Source organism: Rhipicephalus microplus, chromosome 4 (assembly GCF_043290135.1).
Source record: "Rhipicephalus microplus isolate Deutch F79 chromosome 4, USDA_Rmic, whole genome shotgun sequence".
Lineage (NCBI taxonomy): Eukaryota > Metazoa > Arthropoda > Arachnida > Ixodida > Ixodidae > Rhipicephalus > Rhipicephalus microplus.
The window spans coordinates 192,932,185-192,954,345 of NC_134703.1; positions in this window are offsets into that span (position 1 = coordinate 192,932,185).

The window sequence follows — 22,161 nt, forward strand, 5'->3', positions numbered from 1 at the left end:
CACGCTGGCTTTACCGCAGTGCTTTTTTGATGAAGTGAAGCTTGATCATAATTTAGTATTTGTCATTTTTGCCTGAAACAGACGTGCCAACATGCATATTTGGCCTGAGCAGTCGCAAATGCTTATATTTGTTTGATGCACAAGTGGCCTGTGCATGCGTTTATTTCGTATCAGGTAATGCTCTTCTGCTCACGCTGGCATAACTGCAGTGCTTTTGCGATGCAGTGAAGCTTGATCATATTTAAGTATTTGTCCTTTTGTTTGCCTGAAACGGACGTGCCAAGATGCATATTTGGCCTGACCAGTCGCAAATGCTTATATTTGTTTGATGCACAGGTGGCCTGTGCATGCGTTCATGTCGTATCATGTATTGCTCTTCTGCTCACGCTGGCTTTACCGCAGTGCTTTCACGATGCAGTGAAGCTTAATCATCTTTTGGCAATTGTCTTTTTGTCTCCCTGAACTGAAACGGACTTGCCAAGAAGCATCTTTGGCCCGAGCAGTCGCAATTGCTTATATTTGTTTGGTGCACAAGCGGCCTGTGCATGCGTTCATTTCGTATCATGTATATCTCTTCTGCTCACGCTGGCTTTACCACAGTGCTTTTGCGATGCAGTGAAGCTTGTTCAAATTTAGGTATTTGTCCTTTTTTGCCTGAAACGGACGTGCCAAGATGCACACTTGGCCTGAGCAGTCGCAAATGCTTATATTTGTTCGATGCACAAGTGGCCTGTGCAAGCATTCATTTCGTATCCAGTAATGCTATTCTGTTCACGCTGGCTTTACAGCAGTGATTTTTGCGATGCAGTGAAGCTTAATCATCTTTTCGTATTTGTCTTTTTGTTTGTTTGAAAAGGACGTGCCGAGATGCATATTTGGCCTGAGCAGTCGAAAATGCTTATATTTGTTTGATGCACAAGTGGCCCGTGCATGCGTTCATTTCGTATCATGTAATGCTCTTCTTTTCACACTGGAGTTACCGCAGTGCATTTGCAATGCAGTGAAACTTAATCATCTTTTGGTAATTGTTTTTTTTGTCTCCCTGAAACGGACATGCCAAGATGCATATTTGGGCTGAGCAGTCGCAAATGCTTATATTTGTTTGGTGCACAAGTGGCCTGGGCATGCGTTCATTTCGTATCATGTAATGCTCTTCTGCTCACGCTGGCTTTACCGCAGTGCTTTTTTGATGCAGTGAAGCTTGATCATAATTTAGTATTTGTCCTTTTTTGCCTGAAACAGACGTGCCAACATGCATATTTGGCCTGAGCAGTCGCAAATGCTTATATTTGTTTGATGCACAAGTGGCCTGTGCATGCGTTCATTTCGTATAATGTAATGCTCTTCTGCTCACGCTGGCTTTACCGCAGTGCTTTTGCGATGCAGTGAAGATTGATCAATTTTAGGTATTTGTCCTTTCGTTTGTCTGAAACGGACGTGCCAAGATGCATACTTGGCCTGAGCAGTCGCAAATGGTTATATTTGTTTGATGCACAAGTGACCGGTACATGCGTTCATTTCGTATCATGTAATGCTCTTCTGCTCACGCTGGCTTTACAGCAGTGCTTTGCGATGCGGTGATGCTTGATAATAATTTAGTATTCGTCCTTTTGTTTGCCTGAAACGGACGTGCCAAGATGCATATTTGGCCTGAGCACTCGCAATTGCTTATATTTGTTTGATGCACAAGTGGCCTGAGCATACGTTCTTTTCGTATCATGTATTGCTCTTCTGCTCACGCTGGCTTTACCGGAGTGATTTTGCGATGCAGTGAACCTTAATCATCTTTTGGTAATTGTCTTTTTGTTTGTTTGAAAAGGACGTGCTGAGATGCATATTTGGTCTAAGCAGTCGAAATTGCTTATATTTGTTTGGTGCACAAGTGGCCCGTGCATGCGTTCATTTCGTATCATGTAATGCTCTTCTGCTCACACTGGCTTTACCGCAGTGCAATTGCAATGCAGTGAAACTTAATCATCTTTTGGTAATTGTTTTTTTTTGTCTCCCTGAAACGGACATGCCAAGATGCATATTTGGGCTGAGCAGTCGCAAATTCTTATATTTGTTTGGTGCACAAGTGGCCTGGGCATGCGTTCATTTCGTATCATGTAATGCTCTTCTGCTCACGCTAGCTTTACCGCAGTGCTTTTTGATGCAGAGAAGCTTAATCATATTTTAGTATTTGTCCTTTTTTGCCTGAAACAGACGTGTCAACATGCATATTTGGCCTGAGCAGTCGCAAATACTTATATTTGTTTGATGCACAAGTGGCCTGTGCATGCGTTCATTTCGTATCATGTAATGCTCTTCTGCTCACGGTGGCTTTACCGCAGTACTTTCGCGATGCAGTGAAGCTTATTCATCGTTTGGTAATTGTCATTTTTGTCTCCCTGAAACGGACGTGCCAAGATGCATATTTGGCCTGAGCAGTCGCAATTCCTTATAATTGTTTGATGCACAAGTGGCCTGTGCATGCGTTCAATTCGTATCATGTAATGCTCTTCTGCTCACGCTGGCTTTACCGCAGTGCTTTTGCGATGCAGTGAAGCTTGATAATTATTGAGTATTTGTCCTTTTGTTTGCCTGAAACGGACGTGCCAAGATGCTTATTGGCCTGAGCACTCGCAAATGCTTAATTATGTTTGATGCACAAGTGGCCTGAGCATGCGTTCATTTCGTATCATGTGTTACTCTTCTGTTCACGCTGGTTTCACCGCAGTGATTTTGCGATGCAGTGAAGCTTAATCATCTTTTGATAATTGTATTTTTTTGTTTGAAATGGACGTGCCAAGATGCATATTTGGCCAGAGCAGTCGCAAATGCTTATATTTGTTTAAGGCACAAGTGGCCTGTGCATGCGTTTATTTCGTATCAGGTAATGCTCTTCTGCTCACGCTGGCATAACTGCAGTGCTTTTGCGATGCAGTGAAGCTTGGTCATATTTAAGTATTTGTCCTTTTGTTTGCCTGAAACGGACGTGCCAAGATGCATATTTGGCCTGACCAGTCGCAAATGCTTATATTTGTTTGATGCACAGGTGGCCTGTGCATGCGTTCATGTCGTATCATGTATTGCTCTTCTGCTCACGCTGGGTTTACCGCAGTGCTTTCACGATGCAGTGAAGCTTAATCATCTTTTGGCAATTGTCTTTTTGTCTCCCTGAAACGGACGTGCCAAGAAGCATCTTTGGCCTGAGCAGTCGCAATTGCTTTATTTGTTTGGTGCACAAGTGGCCTGTGCATGCGTTCATTTCGTATCATGTATATCTCTTCTGCTCACGCTGGATTTACCAAAGTGCTTTTGCGATGCAGTGAAGCTTGTTTAAATTTAGGTATTTGTTCTTTTTTTGCCTGAAACGGACGTGCCAAGATGCACACTTGGCCTGAGCAGTCGCAAATGCTTATATTTGTTTGATGCACAAGTGGCCGGTACATGCGTTCATTTCGTAACATGTAATGCTCTTCTGCTAACGCTTGCTTTACAGCAGTGCTTTGCGATGCGGTGATACTTGATAATAATTTAGTATTTGTCCTTTTGTTTGCCTGAAACGGACGTGCCAAGACGCATATTTGGCCTCAGCAGTCGCAAATGCTTATATTTGTTTGATGCACAAGTGGCCTGGGCATGCGTTCATTTCGTATCAAGTAATGCTCTTCTGCGCACGCTGGCTTTACCGCAGTGCTTTTGCGATGCAGTGAAGCTTGATCGTATTTCAGTATTTGTGCTTTTCTTTGCTTGAAACGGACGTGCCAAGATGCATATTTGGCCTGAGCAGTCGCGAATGCTTATATTTGTTTGATGCAAAAGTATCCTGTGCATGCGTTCATTTCGTGTCATGTAATGCTTTTCTGTACATGCTGGCTTTACAGCAGCGCTTTGCGATGCGGTGAAGCTTGATAATTATTTAGTATTCGTCCTTTTGTTTGCCTGAAATGGACGTGCCAAGATGCCTAATTGACCTGAGCACTCGCAAATGCTTAAATATGTTTATGCAAAAGTGGCCTGAGCATGCGTTCATTTCGTATCATGTGTTACTCTTGTGCTCACGCTGATTTTACCGCAGTGATTTTGCGATGCAGTGAAGCTTAATCATCTTTTGATAATTGTATTTTTTTTGTTTGAAATGGACGTGCCAAGATGCATATTTGGCCTGAGCAGTCGCAAATGCTTATATTTGTTTGAAGCACAAGTGGCCTGTGCATGCGTTTATTTCGTATCATGTAATGCTCTTCTCCTCACGCTGGCATTAATGCAGTGATTTTGCGATGCAGTGAATCTGGATCATATTTAAGTATTTGTCCTTTTGTTTGCCTGAAACGGACGTGCCAAGATGCATATTTGGCCTGACCAGTCGCAAATGCTTATATTTGTTTGATGCACAGGTGGCCTGTGCATGCGTTCATTTGGTATCATGTAATGCTATTCTGCTCACGCTGGCTTTACAGCAGTGCTTTGCGATGCGGTGAAGCTTGATAATTATTTAGTATTTGTCCTTTTGTTTGCCTGAAACGGACGTGCCAAGATGCATATTTGGCCTGAGCACTCGCAAATGCTTAAATTTGTTTATGCACTAGTGGCCTGAGCATGCGTTCATTTCGTATCATGTATAGCTCTTCTGCTCACGCTGGCTTTACCAAAGTGATTTTACGATGCAGTGTAGCTTAATCACCTTTTGGTAATTGTTTTTGTTTGTTTGAAAAGGACGTGCCAAGATGCATATTTGGCCGGAGCAGTCGCAAATGCTTATCTTTGATGCACAACTGGCCTGGGCATGAGTTCATTTTGTATCATGTAATGCTCTTCTGCTCACGCTGGCTTTACCGCAGTGCTTTTTTGATGCAGTGAAGCTTGATCATAATTTAGTATTTGTCCTTTTGTTTGCCTGAAACGGACGTGCCAAGATGCATATTTGGCCTGAGAGTCGCAAATGCTTATATTTGTTTGATGCACAAGTGGCCTGTGCATGCATTCATTTCGTACCATGTAATGCTCTTCTGCTCACGCTGGCTTTACCCCAGTGCTTTCGCGATGCAGTGAAGCTTAATCATCTTTTAATAATTTTCTTTTTGTCTCCCTGAAACGGACGTGCCAAGATGCACATTTGGCCTGAGAAGTCGCAATTGCTTATATTTGTTTGATGCACAAGTGGCCTGTGCATGCGTTCATTTCGTATAATGTAATGCTCTTCTGCTCACGCTGGCTTTACCGCGGTGCTTTTGCGATGCAGTGAAGATTGATCAATTTTAGGTATTTGTCCTTTCGTTTGTCTGAAACGGACGTGCCAAGATGCATACTTGGCCTGAGCAGTCACAAATGCTTATATTTGTTTGATGCACAAGTGACCGGTACATGCGTTCATTTCGTATCATGTAATGCTCTTCTGCTCACGCTGGCTTTACAGCAGTGCTTTGCGATGCGGTGATGCTTGATAGTAATTTAGTATTTGTCCTTTTTTTTGCCTGAAACGGACGTGCCAAGATGCATATTTGGCGTGAGCACTCGCAATTGCTTATATTTGTTTGATGCACAAGTGGCCTGAGCATACGTTCTTTTCGTATCATGTATTGCTCTTCTGCTCACGGTGGCTTTACCGCAGTACTTTCGCAATGCAGTGAAGCTTATTCATCGTTTGGTAATTGTCATTTTTGTCTCCTTGAAACGGACGTGCCAAGATGCATATTTGGCTTGAGCAGTCGCAATTGCTTATAATTGTTCGATGCACAAGTGGCCTGTGCAAGCATTCATTTCGTATCCAGTAATGCTATTCTGTTCACGCTGGCTTTACAGCAGTGCTTTGCGATGCGGTGAAGCATGATAATTATTTAGTATTTGTCCTTTTGTTTGCCTGAAACGGACGTGCCAAGATGCATATTTGGCCTGAGCACTCGCAAATGCTTAAATTTGTTTATGCAAAAGTGGCCTGAGCATGCGTTCATTTCGTATCATGTATAGCTCTTCTGCTCACGCTGGCTTTACCACAGTGGTTTTGCGATGTAGTGAAGCTTAATCATTTTTTGGTAATTGTATTTTTGTTGGTTTGTAAAGGACGTGCGGAGATGCATCTTTGGCCTGAGCACTCGCAAGTGCTTATATTTGTTTGATGCACAAGTGGCCTGTGCATGCGTTCATTTCGTATCATGTAATGCTCTTCTGCTCGCGCTGGCATTACTGCAGTGCTTTTTTCATGCAGTGAAGCTTGATCATATTTAAGTATTTGTCCTTTTGTTTGCCTGAAACGGACGTGCCAAGATGCATATTTGGCCTGAGCAGTCGCAAATGCTTATATTTGTTTGATGCACAAGTGGCCTGGGCATGCGTTCATTTCGTGTCATGTAATGGTCTTCTGCTCACGCTATCTTTACCGCAGTGCTTTTGCGATGCAGTGAAGATTGATCAAATTAAGGTATTTGTCCTTTCGTTTGTCTGAAACGGACGTGCCAAGATGCATACTTGGCCTGAGCAGTCGCAAATGCTTATATTTGTTTGATGCAAAAGTGGCCTCTGCATGCGTTCATTTCGTGTCATGTAATGCTATTCTGCTCATGCTGGCTTTACAGCAGCGCTTTACGATGCGGTGAAGCTTGATAATTATTTAATATTTGTCCTTTTGTTTGCCTGAAATGGATGTGCCAAGATGCATAATTGGCCTGAGAACTCGCAAATGCTTAAATATGTTTGATGCACAAGTGGCCTGAGCATGCGTTCATTTCGTATCATGTGTTACTCTTCTGCTCACGCTGGTTTTACCGCAGTGATTTTGCGATGCAGTGAGGCTTAATAATCTTTTGATAATTGTATTTTTGTTTGTTTGAAATGGACGTGCCAAGATGCATATTTGGCCTGAGCAGTCGCAAATGCTTATATTTGTTTGATGCACAAGTGGCCTGTGCATGCGTTTATTTCGTATCATGTAATGCTCTTCTGCTCACGCTGGCATTAATGCTGTGCTTTTGCGATGCAGTGAAGCTTAATCATCTTTTAATAATTGTCTTTTTGTCTCCCTGAAATGGACGTGCCAAGATGCATATTTGGCCTGAGCAGTCGCAAATGCTTATATTTGTTTGATGCACAAGTGGCCTAGGCATGCGTTCATTTTGTATCACGTAATGCTCTTCTGCACACGCTGGCTTTACCGCAGTTCTTTTTGATGCAGTGAAGCTTGATAATAATTTAGTATTTGTCCTTTTGTTTGCCTGAAACGGACGTGCCAAGATGCATATTTGGCCTGAGAGTCGCAAATGCTTATATTTGTTTGATGCACAAGTGGCCTGTGCATGCGTTCATTTCGTACCATGTAATGCTCTTCTGCTCACGCTGGCTTTACCGCAGTGCTTTCGCGATGCAGTGAAGCTTAATCATCTTTTAATAATTGTCTTTTTGTCTCCCTGAAACGGACGTGCCAAGATGCATATTTGGCCTGAGAAGTCGCAATTGCTTATATTTGTTTGATGCACAAGTGGCCTGTGCATGCGTTCATTTCGTATCATGTAATGCTCTTGTGCTCACGCTGGCTTTACAGCAGTGCTTTGCGATGCGGTGATGCTTGATAATAATTTAGTATTTGTCCTTTTGTTTGCCTGAGACGGCCGTGCCAAGATGCATATTTGGCCTGAGCACTCGCAATTGCTTATATTTGTTTGATGCACAAGTGGCCCATGCATGCGTTCCATTCGTATCATGTAATGCTCTTCTGCTCACACTGGCTTTACCGCAGTGCATTTGCAATGCAGTGAAACCTAATCACCTTTTGGTAATTGTTTTTTTGTCTCCCTGAAACGGACATGCCAAGATGCATATTTGGGCTGAGCAGTCGCAAATGCTTATATTTGTTCGGTGCACAAGTGGCCTGGGCATGCGTTCATTTCGTATCTTGTAATGCTCTTCTGCTCACGCTAGCTCTACCGCAGTGCTTTTTTCATGCAGTGAAGCTTGATCATATTTTAGTATTTGTCCCTTTTTGCCTGAAACAGACGTGCCAACATGGATATTTGGCCTGAGCAGTCGCAAATGCTTATATTTGTTTGATGCACAGTGGCCTGTGCATGCGTTCATTTCGTATCATGTAATGCTCTTCTGCTCACGGTGGCTTTACCCCAGTACTTTCGCGATGCAGTGAAGCTTATTCATAGTTTGGTAATTGTCATTTTTGTCTCCCTGAAACGGACGTGCCAAGATGCATCTTTGGCCTGAGCAGTCGCAATTGCTTATATTTGTTTGATGCACAAGTGGCCTGTGCATGCGTTCATTTCGTATCATTTAATGCTCTTCTGCTCACGCTGGCTTTACCACAGTGCTTTTGCGATGCAGTGAAGCTTGATCATATTTAAGTATTTGTCCTTTTTTTGCCTGAAACGGACGTGCCTAGATGCATACTTGGCCTGAGCAGTCGCAAATGCTTATATTTGTTCGATGCACAAGTGGCCTGTGCATGCATTAATTTCGTATCATGTAATGCTATTCTGCTCACGCTGGCTTTACAGCAGTGCTTTGCGATGCGGTGAAGCTTGATAATTATTTAGTATTTGTCCTTTTGTTTGCCTGAAACGGACGTGCCAAGATGCATATTTGGCCTGAGCACTCGCAAATGCTTAAATTTGTTTATGCACTAGTGGCCTGAGCATGCGTTCATTTCGTATCATGTATAGCTCTTCTGCTCACGCTGGCTTTACCAAAGTGATTTTACGATGCAGTGTAGCTTAATCATCTTTTGGTAATTGTTTTTTGTTTGTTTGAAAAGGACGTGCCAAGATGCATATTTGGCCTGAGCAGTCGCAAATGCTTATATTTGTTTGATGCACAACTGGCCTGGGCATGAGTTCATTTTGTATCATGTAATGCTCTTCTGCTCACGCTGGCTTTACCGCAGTGCTTTTTTGATGCAGTGAAGCTTGATCATAATTTAGTATTCGTCTTTTTGTTTGCCTGAAACGGACGTGCCAAGATGCATATTTGGCCTGAGAGTCGCAAATGCTTATATTTGTTTGATGCACAAGTGGCCTGTGCATGCATTCATTTCGTACCATGTAATGCTCTTCTGCTCACGCTGGCTTTACCCCAGTGCTTTCGCGATGCAGTGAAGCTTAATCATCATTTATTAATTGTCTTTTTGTCTCCCTGAAACGGACGTGCCAAGATGCATATTTGGCCTGAGAAGTCGCAATTGCTTATATTTGTTTGATGCACAAGTGGCCTGTGCATGCGTTCATATAGTATAATGTAATGCTCTTCTGCTCACGCTGGCTTTACCGCAGTGCTTTTGCGATGCAGTGAAGATTGATCAATTTTAGGTATTTGTCCTTTCGTTTGTCTGAAACGGACGTGCCAAGATGCATACTTGGCCTGAGCAGTCACAAATGCTTATATTTGTTTGATGCACAAGTGACCGGTACATGCGTTCATTTCGTATCATGTAATGCTCTTCTGCTCACGCTGGCTTTACCGCAGTGCTTTTGCGATGCAGTGAAGCTTGATAATTATTGAGTATTTGTCCTTTTGTTTGCCTGAAACGGACGTGCCAAGATGCTTATTGGCCTGAGCACTCGCAAATGCTTAAATATGTTTGATGCACAAGTGGCCTGAGCATGCGTTCATTTCGTATCATGTTGTACTCTTCTGTTCACGCTGGTTTTACCGCAGTGATTTTGCGATGCAGTGAAGCTTAATCATCTTTTGAAAATTGTATTTTTGTTTGTTTGAAATGGACGTGCCAAGATGCATATTTGGCCAGAGCAGTCGCAAATGCTTATATTTGTTTGATGCACAAGTGGCCTGTGCATGCGTTTATTTCGTATCAGGTAATGCTCTTCTGCTCACGCTGGCATAACTGCAGTGCTTTTGCGATGCAGTGAAGCTTGATCATATTTAAGTATTTGTCCTTTTGTTTGCCTGAAACGGACGTGCCAAGATGCACATTTTGCCTGACCAGTCGCAAATGCTTATATTTGTTTGATGCACAGGTGGCCTGTGCATGCGTTCATGTCGTATCATGTATTGCTCTTCTGCTCACGCTGGCTTTACCGCAGTGCTTTCACGATGCAGTGAAGCTTAATCATCTTTTGGCAATTGTCTTTTTGTCTCCCTGAAACGGACGTGCCAAGAAGTATCTTTGGCCTGAGCAGTCGCAATTGCTTATATTTGTTTGGTGCACAAGTGGCCTGAGCATACGTTCATTTCGTATCATGCAATGCTCTTCTGCTCACGCTAGCTTTACCGCAGTGCTTTCGCGATACAGTGAAGCTTATTCATCGTTTGGTAATTGTCATTTTTGTCTCCCTGAAACGGACGTGCCAAGATGCATATTTGGCCTGAGCAGTCGCAATCGCTTATAATTGTTTGATGCACAAGTGGCCTGTGCATGCGTTCATTTCGTATCATGTAATGCTCTTCTGCTCACGCTGGCTTTACCACAGTGCTTTTGCGATGCAGTGAAGCTTGATCAAATTTAGGTATTTGTTCTTTTGTTTGCCTGAATTGAACGTGCCAAGATGCATACTTGGCCTCAGCAGTCGCAAATGCTTATATTTGTTTGATGCACAAGTGGCCTGGGCATGCGTTCATTTCGTATCATGTAGTGCTCTTCTGCTCACGCTGGCTTTACTGCAGTGCTTTTGTGATGCAGTGAAGCTTGATCGTATTTCAGTATTTTTGCTTTTGTTTGCCTGAAACGGACGTGCCAAGATGCATATTTGGCCTGAGCAGTCGCAAATGCTTATATTTGTAATGCAAAAGTGGCCTGTGCATGCGTTCATTTCGTGTCATGTAATGCTATTCTGCTCATGCTGGCTTTACAGCAGCGCTTTGCGATGCGGTGAAGCTTGATAATTATTTAGTATTTGTCCTTTTGTTTGCCTGAAACAGACGTGCTAAGATGCATTATTGGCCTGAGCACTCGCAAATGCCTAAATATGTTTGATGCACAAGTGGCCTGAGCATGCGTTCATTTCGTATCATGTGTTACTCTTCTGTTCACGCTGGTTTTACCGCAGTGATTTCGCGATGCAGTGAAGCTTAATAATCTTTTGATAATTGTATTTTTGTTTGTTTGAAATGGGCGTGCCAAGATGCATATTTCGCCTGAGCAGTCGCAAATGCATATATTTGTTTGATGCACAAGTGGCCTGTGCATGCGTTTATTTCGTATCATGTAATGCTCTTCTTCTCACGCTGGCATAACTGCAGTGCTTTTGTGATGCAGTGAAGCTTGATCATATTTAAGTATTTGTCCTTTTGTTTGCCTGAAACGGACGTGCCAAGATGCATATTTGGCCTGACCAGTCGCAAATGCTTATATTTGTTTGATGCACAGGTGGCCTGTGCATGCGTTCATGTCGTATCATGTATTGCTCTTCTGCTCACGCTGGCTTTACCGCAGTGCTTTCGCGATGCAGTGAAGCTTAATCATCTTTTGGCAATTGGCTTTTTGTCTCCCTGAAACGGACGTGCCAAGAAGCATCTTTGGCCTGAGCAGTCGCAATTGCTTATATTTGTTTGGTGCACAAGTGGCCTGTGCATGCGTTCATTTCGTATCATGTATATCTCTTCTGCTCACGCTGGCTTTACCACAGTGCTTTTGCGATGCAGTGAAGCTTGTTCAAATTTAGGTATTTGTCCTTTTTTTGCCTGAAACGGACGTGCCAAGATGCACACTTGGCCTGAGCAGTCGCAAATGCTTATATTTGTTCGATGCACAAGTGGCCTGTGCAAGCATTCATTTCGTATCCAGTAATGCTATTCTGCTCACGCTGGCTTTAGAGCAGTGCTTTGCGATGCGGTGAAGCTTGATAATTATTTAGTATTTGTCCTTTTGTTTCCCTGAAACGGACGTGCCAAGATGCATATTTGGCCTGAGCACTCGCAAATGCTTAAATTTGTTTATGCAAAAGTGGCCTGAGCATGCGTTCATTTCGTATCATGTATAGCTCTTCTGCTCACGCTGGCTTTACCACACTGGTTTTGCGATGTAGTGAAGCTTAATCATCTTTTGGTAATTGTATTTTTGTTGGTTTGTAAAGGACGTGCGGAGATGCATCTTTGGCCTGAGCACTCGCAAATGCTTATATTTGTTTGATGCACAAGTGGCCTGTGCATGCGTTCATTTCGTATCATGTAATGCTCTTCTGCTCGCGCTGGCATTACTGCAGTGCTTTTGCGATGCAGTGAAGCTTAATCATATTTAAGTATTTGTCCTTTTGTTTGCCTGAAACGGACGTGCCAAGATGCATATTTGGCCTGAGCAGTCGCAAATGCTTATATTTGTTTGATGCACAAGTGGCCTGAGCATACGTTCTTTTCGTATCATGTATTGCTCTTCTGCTCACGCTGGCTTTACCGCAGTGATTTTGCGATGCAGTGAAGCTTAATCATCTTTTGGTAATTGTCTTTTTGTCTGTTTGAAAAGGACGTGCCGAGATGCATATTTGGTCTGAGCAGTCGAAAATGCTTATATTTGTTTGGTGCACAAGTGGCCCGTGCATGCGTTCATTTCGTATCATGTAATGCTCTTCTGCTCACAATGGCTTTACCGCACTGCATTTGCAATGCAGTGAAACTTAATCATCTTTTGGTAATTGTTTTTTTGTTTGTTTGAAAAGGACATGCCAAGATGCATATTTGGGCTGAGCAGTCGCAAATGCTTATATTTGTTTGGTGCACAAGTGGCCTGGGCATGCGTTCATTTCGTATCATGCAATGCTCTTCTGCTCACGCTAGCTTTACCGCAGTGCTTTTTTGATGCAGTGAAGCTTGATCATATTTTAGTATTTGTCCTTTTTTGCCTGAAACAGACGTGCCAACATGCATATTTGGCCTGAGCAGTCGCAAATGCTTATATTTGTTTGATGCACAAGTGGCCTGTGCATGCGTTCATTTCGTATCATGTAATGCTCTTCTGCTCACGGTGGCGTTACCGCAGTACTTTCGCGATACAGTGAAGCTTATTCATCGTTTGGTAATTGTCATTTTTGTCTCACTGAAACGGACGTGCCAAGATGCATATTTGGCCTGAGCAGTCGCAATTGCTTATAATTGTTAGATGAACAAGTGGCCTGTGCATGCGTTCATTTCGTATCATGTAATGCTCTTCTGCTCACGCTGGCTTTACCGCAGTGCTTTTGCGATGCAGTGAAGCTTGATCAAATTTAGGTATTTGTTCTTTTGTTTGCCTGAAATGACCGTGCCAAGATGCATACTTTTCCTCAGCAGTCGCAAATGCTTATATTTGTTTGATGCACAAGTGGCCTGGGCATGCGTTCATTTCGTATCATGTAGTGCTCTTCTGCTCACGCTGGCTTTACTGCAGTGCTTTTGCGATGCAGTGAAGCTTGATCGTATTTCAGTATTTTTGCTTTTGTTTGCCTGAAACGGACGTTCCAAGATGCATATTTGGCCTGAGCAGTCGCAAATGCTTATATTTGTAATGCAAAAGTGGCCTGTGCATGCGTTCATTTCGTGTCATGTAATGCTATTCTGCTCATGCTGGCTTTACAGCAGCGCTTTGCGATGTAGTGAAGCTTAATCAACCTTTGGTAATTGTATTTTTGTTGGTTTGTAAAGGACGTGCGGAGATGCATCTTTGGCCTGAGCACTCGCAAATGCTTATATTTGTTTGATGCACAAGTGGCCTGTGCATGCGTTCATTTCGTATCATGTAATGCTCTTCTGCTCGCGCTGGCATTACTGCAGTGCTTTTGCGATGCAGTGAAGCTTGATCATATTTAAGTATTTGTCCTTTTGTTTGCCTGAAACGGACGTGCCAAGATGCATATTTGGCCTGCGCAGTCTCAAATGCTTATATTTGTTTGATGCACAAGTGGCCTTGGCATGCGTTCATTTTGTATCATGTAATGCTCTTCTGCTCACGCTATCTTTACCGCAGTGCTTTTGCGATGCAGTGAAGATTGATCAAATTTAGGTATTTGTCCTTTCGTTTGTCTGAAACGGACGTGCCAAGATGCATACTTAGCCTGAGCAGTCGCAAATGCTTATATTTGTTTGATGCAAAAGTGGCCTGTGCATGCGTTCATTTCGTGTCATGTAATGCTATTCTGCTCATGCTGGCTTTACAGCAGCGCTTTACGATGCGGTGAAGCTTGATAATTATTTAATATTTGTCCTTTTGTTTGCCTGAAACGGATGTGCCAAGATGCATAATTGGCCTGAGAACTCGCAAATGCTTAAATATGTTTGATGCACAAGTGGCCTGAGCATGCGTTCATTTCGTATAATGTGTTACTCTTCTGCTCACGCTGGTTTTACCGCAGTGATGTTGCGATGCAGTGAGGCTTAATCATCTTTTGATAATTGTATTTTTGTTTGTTTGAAATGGACGTGCCAAGATGCATATTTGGCCTGAGCAGTCGCAAATGCTTATATTTGTTTGATGCACAAGTGGCCTGTGCGTGCGTTTATTTCGTATCATGTAATGCTCTTCTGCTCACGCTGGCATTACTGCTGTGCTTTTGCGATGCAGTGAAGCTTAATCATCTTTTAATAATTGTCTTTTTGTCTCCCTGAAATGGACGTGCCAAGATGCATATTTGGCCTGAGCAGTCGCAAATGCTTATATTTGTTTGATGCACAAGTGGCCTAGGCATGCGTTCGTTTTGTATCACGTAATGCTCTTCTGCACACGCTGGATTTACCGCAGTGGTTTTTTGATGCAGTGAAGCTTGATAATAATTTAGTATTTGTCCTTTTGTTTGCCTGAAATGGACGTGCCAAGATGCATATTTGGCCTGAGAGTCGCAAATGCTTATATTTGTTTGATGCACGAGTGGCCTGTGCATGCGTTCATTTCGTACCATGTGATGCTCTTCTGCTCACGCTGGCTTTTCCGCAGTGCTTTCGCGATGCAGTGAAGCTTAATCATCTTTTAATAATTGTCTTTTTGTCTCCCTGAAACGGACGTGCCAAGATGCATATTTGGCCTGAGAAGTCGCAATTGCTTATATTTGTTTGATGCACAAGTGGCCTGTGCATGCGTTCATTTCGTATCATGTAATGCTCTTCTGCTCACGCTGGCTTTACCGCAGTGCTTTTGCGATGCAGTGAAGATTGATCAATTTTAGGTATTTGTCCTTTCGTTTGTCTGAAATGGACGTGCCAAGATGCATACTTGGCCTGAGCAGTCGCAAATGCTTATATTTGTTTGATGCACAAGTGGCCGGTACATGCGTTCATTATGTATCATGTAATGCTCTTCTGCTCACGCTAACTTTACAGCAGTGCTTTGCGATGCGGTGATGCTTGATAATAATTTAGTATTTGTCCTTTTGTTTGCCTGAAACGGACGTGCCAAGATGGATATTTGGCCTGAGCAGTCGCAATTTCTTATATTTGTTTGATGCACAAGTGGCCTGAGCATACGTTCTTTTCGTATCATGTATTGCTCTTCTGCTCACGCTGGCTTTACCGCAGTGATTTTGTGATGCAGTGAAGCTTATACATCTATTGGTAATTGTCTTTTTGATTGTTTGAAAGGACGTGCCGAGATGCATATTTGGCCTGAGCAGTCGAAAATGCTCATATTTGTTTGGTGCACAAGTGGCCCGTGCATGCATTCATTTCGTATCATGTAATGCTTTTCTGCTCACACTGGCTTTACCGCAGTGTATTTGCAATGCAGTGAAACTTAATCATCTTTTAATAATTGTCTTCTTGTCTCCCTGAAACGGACGTGCCAAGATGCATATTTGGCCTGAGCAGTCGCCAAAGCTTTTATTTGTTTGATGCACAAGTGGCCTGGGCATGCGTTCATTTTGTATCACGTAATGCTCTTCTGCTCACGATGGCTTTACCGCAGTTGCTTTCGCGATGCAGTGAAGCTTAATCCTCTTTTAATAATTGTCTTTTTGTCTCCCTGAAACGGACGTGCCAAGATGCATATTTGGCCTGAGAAGTCGCAATTGCTTATATTTGTTTGATGCACAAGTGGCCTGTGCATGCGTTCATTTCGTATCATGTAATGCTCTTCTGCTCACGCTGGCTTTACCGCAGTGCTTTGCGATGCAGTGAAGCTTGTTCAAATTTAGGTATTTGTCCTTTTTTTGCCTGAAACGGACGTGCCAAGATGCACACTTGGCCTGAGCAGTCGCAAATGCTTATATTTGTTTAATGCACAAGTGGCCGGTATATGCGTTCATTTCGTATCATGTAATGCTCTTCTGCTCACGCTGGCTTTACAGCAGTGCTTTGCGATGCGGTGATGCTTGATAATAATTTAGTATTTGTCCTTTTGTTTGCCTGAAACGGACGTGCCAAGATGCATATTTGGCCTGAGCACTCGCAATTGCTTATATTTGTTTGATGCACAAGTGGCCTGAGCATACGTTCTTTTCGTATCATGTATTGCTCTTCTGCTCACGCTGGCTTTACCGCAGTGATTTTGCGATGCAGTGAAGCTTAATCATCTTTTGGTAATTGTCTTTTTGTTTGTTTGAAAAGGACGTGCCGAGATGCATATTTGGTCTGAGCAGTCGAAAATGCTTATATTTGTTTGGTGCACAACTGGCCCGTGCATGCGTTCATTTCGTTTCATGTAATGCTCTTCTGCTCACACTGGCTTTACCGCACTGCATTTGCAATGCAGTGAAACTTAATCATCTTTTGGTAATTGTTTTTTGTCTCCCTGAAACGGACATGCCAAGATGCATATTTGGGCTGAGCAGTCGCAAATGCTTATATTTGTTTGGTGCACAAGTGGCCTGGGCATGCGTTCATTTCGTATCATGCAATGCTCTTCTGCTCACGCTAGCTTTACCGCAGTGCTTTTTGATGCAGTGAAGCTTGATCATATTTTAGTATTTGTCCTTTTTTGCCTGAAACAGACGTGCCAACATGCATATTTGGCCTGAGCAGTCGCAAATGCTTATATTTGTTTGATGCACAAGTGGCCTGTGCATGCGTTCATTTCGTATCATGTAATGCTCTTCTGCTCACGGTGGCTTTACCGCAGTACTTTCGCGATACAGTGAGGCTTATTGATCGTTTGGTAATTGTCATTTTTGTCTCCCTGAAACGGACGTGCCAAGATGCATATTTGGCCTGAGCCGTCGCAATTGCTTATAATTGTTTGATGCACAAGTGGCCTGTGCATGCGTTCATTTCGTATCATGTAATGCTCTTCTGCTCACGCTGGCTTTACCGCAGTGCTTTTGCAATGCAGTGAAGCTTGATCAAATTTAGGTATTTGTTCTTTTGTTTGCCTGAAATTAACGTGCCAAGATGCATACTTGGCCTCAGCAGTCGCAAATGCTTATATTTGTTTGATGCACAAGTGGCCTGGGCATGCGTTCATTTCGTATCATGTAGTGCTCTTCTGCTCATGCTGGCTTTACAGCAGCGCTTTGCGATGCGGTGAAGCTTGATAAATATTTAGTATTTGTCCTTTTGTTTGCCTGAAACAGACGTGCCAAGATGCATTATTGGCCTGAGCACTCGCAAATGCCTAAATATGTTTGATGCACAAGTGGCCTGAGCATGCGTTCATTTCGTATCATGTGTTACTCTTCTGTTCACGCTGGTTTTACCGCAGTGATTTTGCGATGCAGTGAAGCTTAATCATCTTTTGATAATTGTATTTTTGTTTGTTTGAAATGGACGTGCCAAGATGCATATTTCGCCTGAGCAGTCGCAAATGCTTATATTTGTTTGATGCACAAGTGGCCTGTGCATGCGTTTATTTCGTACCATGTAATGCTCTTCTTCTAACGCTGGCATAACTGCAGTGCTTTTGCGATGCAGTGAAGCTTGATCATATTTAAGTATTTGTCCTTTTGTTTGCCTGAAACGGACGTGCCAAGATGCATATTTGGCCTGACCAGTCGCAAATGCTTATATTTGTTTGATGCACAGGTGGCCTGTGCATGCGTTCATGTCATATCATGTATTGCTCTTCTGCTCACGCTGGCTTTACCGCAGTGCTTTCGCGATGCAGTGAAACTTAATCATCTTTTGGCAATTGTCTTTTTGTCTCACTGAAACGGACGTGCCAAGAAGCATCTTTGGCCTGAGCAGTCGCAATTGCTTATATTTGTTTGGTGCACAAGTGGCCTGTGCATGCGTTCATTTCGTATCATGTATATCTCTTCTGCTCACGCTGGCTTTACCACAGTGCTTTTGCGATGCAGTGAAGCTTAGTCATCTTTTGGTAATTGTATTTTTGTTTGTTTGAAATGGACGTGCCAAGATGCATAATTGGCCTGAAAAGTCGCAAATGCTTATATTTGTTTGATGCACAAGTGGCCTGCGCATGCGTTCATTTCGTATCATGTAATTCTCTTCTGCTCACGCTGGCTTTACCGCAGTGCTTTCACAATGCAGTGAAGCTTAATCAACTTTTGGTAATTGTCTTTTTGTCTCCCCAAAACGGACGTGCCAAGATGCACATTTGGCCTGAGCAGTCGCAAATGCTTATAATTGTTTGATGAAAAAGTGGCCTGGGCATGCGTTCATTTCGTATCATGTAATGCTCTTCTGGTCACGCTAGCTTTACCGCAGTGCTTTTTTGATGCAGTGAAGATTGATCAAATTTAGGTATTTGTCCTTCCGTTTGTCTGAAACGGACGTGCCAAGATGCATACTTGGCCTGAGCAGTCGCAAATGCTTATATTTGTTTGATGCACAAGTGGCCGGTACATGCGTTCATTTCGTATCATGTAATGCTCTTCTGCTCACTCTGGCTTTACAGCAGTGCTTTGTGATGTGGTGATGCTTGATAATAATTTAGTATTTGTCCTTTTGTTTGCCTGAAACGGACGTGCCAAGATGCATATTTGGCTGAGCACTCGCAATTGCTTATATTTGTTTAATGCACAAGTGGCCTGAGCATACGTTCTTTTCGTATCATGTATTGCTCTTCTGCTCACTCTGGCTTTACAGCAGTGCTTTGTGATGCGGTGATGCTTGATAATAATTTAGTATTTGTCCTTTTGTTTGCCTGAAACGGACGTGCCAAGATGCATATTTGGCTGAGCACTCGCAATTGCTTATATTTGTTTAATGCACAAGTGGCCTGAGCATACGTTCTTTTCGTATCATGTATTGCTCTTCTGCTCACGCTGGCTTTACCGCAGTGATTTTGCGATGCAGTGAAGCTTAAACATCTTTTGGTAATTGTCTTTTTGTTTGTTTGAAAATGAATTGTCGAGATGCCTATTTGGCCTGAGCAGTCGAAAATGCTTATATTTGTTTTTGTCACAAGTGTCCGATGCATGCATTCATTTCGTATCATGTAATGCTCTTCTGGTCACGCTAGCTTTACCGCAGTGCTTTTTTGATGCAGTGAAGCTTAATCATCTTTTGGTAATTGTATTTTTGTTTGTTTGAAATGGACGTGCCAAGATGCATAATTGGCCTGAGCAGTCGCAAATGCTTATATTTGTTTGATGCACAAGTGGCCTGAGCATGCGTTCATTTCGTATCATGTAATGCTCTTCTGCTCACGCTGGCTTTACCGCAGTGATTTTGCGATGCAGTGAAGCTTAGTCATCTTTTGGTAATTGTATTTTTGTTTGTTTGAAATGGACGTGCCAAGATGCATAATTGGCCTGAAAAGTCGCAAATGCTTATATTTGTTTGATGCACAAGTGGCCTGCGCATGCGTTCATTTCGTATCATGTAATTCTCTTCTGCTCACGCTGGCTTTACCGCAGTGCTTTCGCAATGCAGTGAAGCTTAATCAACTTTTGGTAATTGTCTTTTTGTCTCCCCAAAACGGACGTGCCAAGATGCACATTTGGCCTGAGCAGTCGCAGATGCTTATAATTGTTTGATGCAAAAGTGGCCTGTGCATGCGTTCATTTCGTATCATGTATTGCTCTTCTGCTCACGCTGGCTTTTCCGCAGTGCTTATGCCATGCAGTGAAGCTTGATCATATTTAAGTATTTGTCCTATTGTTTGCCTGAAACGAACGTGCCAAGATGCATATTTGGCCTGAGCACTCGCCAATGCTTATTTTTGTTTGAGGCACAAGTGGCCTCTGCATGCGTTCATTTCGTATCATGTAATGATCATCTGCTCACGCTGGCTTTACCGCAGTGCTTTTGCGACGCAGTTAAGCTTGATCAAATTTAAGTATTTGTCCTTTTGTTTGCCTGAATTGGACGTGCCAAGGTGCATAATTGGCATGAGCAGTCGCAAATGCTTATATTTGTTTGATGAAAAAGTGGCCTGGGCATGTGTTCATTTCGTATCATGTAATGCTCTTCTGGTCACGCTAGCTTTACCGCAGTGCTTTTGCGATGCAGTGAAGATTGATCAAAATTAGGTACTTGTCCTTTCGTTAGTCTGAAACGGACGTGCCAAGATGCATACTTGGCCTGAGCAGTCGCAAATGCTTATATTTGTTTGATGCACAAGTGGCCGGTACATGCGTTCATTTCGTATCATGTAATGCTCTTCTGCTCACTCTGGCTTTACAGCAGTGCTTTGTGATGCGGTGATGCTTGATAATAATTTAGTATTTGTCCTTTTGTTTGCCTAAAACGGACGTGCCAAGATGCATTTTTGGCTGAGCATTCGCAATTGCTTATATTTGTTTAATGCACAAGTGGCCTGAGCATACGTTCTTTTCGTATCATGTATTGCTCTTCTGCTCACGCTCGCTTTACCGCAGTGATTTTGCGATGCAGTGAAGCTTAATCATCTTTTGGTAATTGTCTTTTTGTTTGTTTGAAAAGGACTTGTCAAGATGCATATTTGGCCTGAGCAGTCGAAAATGCTTGTATTTGTTTGATGCACAAGTGGCCCGTGCATGCGTTCATTTCGTATCATGTAATGCTCTTCTGCTCACACTGGCTTTACCGCAGTGCATTTGCAATGCAGTGAAATTCCTAATCTTTTGGTAATTGTTTTTTTGTCTTCCTGAAACGGACATGCCAAGATGCATATTTGGGCTAAGCAGTCGCAAATGCCTATATTTTTTTGGTGCACAAGTGGCCTAGGCATGCGTTCATTTCGTATTATGTAATGCTTTTCTGCTCACGCTAGCTTTACCGCAGTGCTTTTTTGATGCAGTGAAGCTTGATCATATTTTAGTATTTGTCCTTTTGTGTCTGAAACAGACGTGCCAACATGCATATTTGGCCTGAGCAGTCGCAAATGCTTATATTTGTTTGATGCACAAGTGGCCTGTGCATGCGTTCATTTCGTATCATGTAATGCTCTTCTGCTCACGGTGGATTTAGCGCAGTGCTTTTTTGATGCAGTGAAGATTGATCAAATTTAGGTATTTGTCCTTTCGTTTGTCTGAAACGGACGTGCCAAGATGCATACTTGGCCTGAGCAGTCGCAAATGCTTATATTTGTTTGATGCACAAGTGTCCGATGCATGCATTCATTTCGTATCATGTAATGCTATTCTGCTCATGCTGGCTTTACAGCAGCGCTTTGCGATGCGGTGAAGCTTGACAATTATTTAGTATTTGTCCTTTCGTTTGCCTGAAACAGACGTGCCAAGATGCATATTTGGCCTGAGCACTCGCAAATGCTTAAATTTGTTTGATGCACAAGTGGCCTGAGCATGCGTTCATTTCGTATCATGTAATGCTCTTCTGCTGACGCTGGCTTTACCGCAGTGATTTTGCGATGCAGTGAAGCTTAATCATCTTTTGGTAATTGTATTTTTGTTTGTTTGAAATGGACGTGCCAAGATGCATAATTGGCCTGAGCAGTCGCAAATGCTCATATTTGTTTGATGCACAAGTGGCCTGCGCATGCGTTCATTTCGTATCTAGTAATTCTCTTCTGCTCACGCTGGCTTTACCGCAGTGCTTTCGCAATGCAGTGAAGCTTAATCAACTTTTGGTAATTGTCTTTTTGTCTCCCCAAAACGGACGTGCCAAGATGCACATTTGGCCTGAGCAGTCGCAAATGCTTAAAATTGTTTGATGCAAAAGTGGCCTGTGCATGCGTTCATTTCGTATCGTGTATTGCTCGTCTGCTCATGCTGGCTTTTCCGCAGTGCTTATGCGATGCAGTGAAGCTTGAATATATTTAAGTATTTGTCCATTTGTTTGCCTGAAACGGACGTGGCAAGATGCATATTTGGCCTGAGAAGTCGCAAATGCTTATAATTGTTTGATGCACAAGTGGCCTGTGCATGCTTTCATTTCGTATCATGTAATGCTCTTTTGCTCACGCTGGCTTTTTCGCGCTGCTTTTCC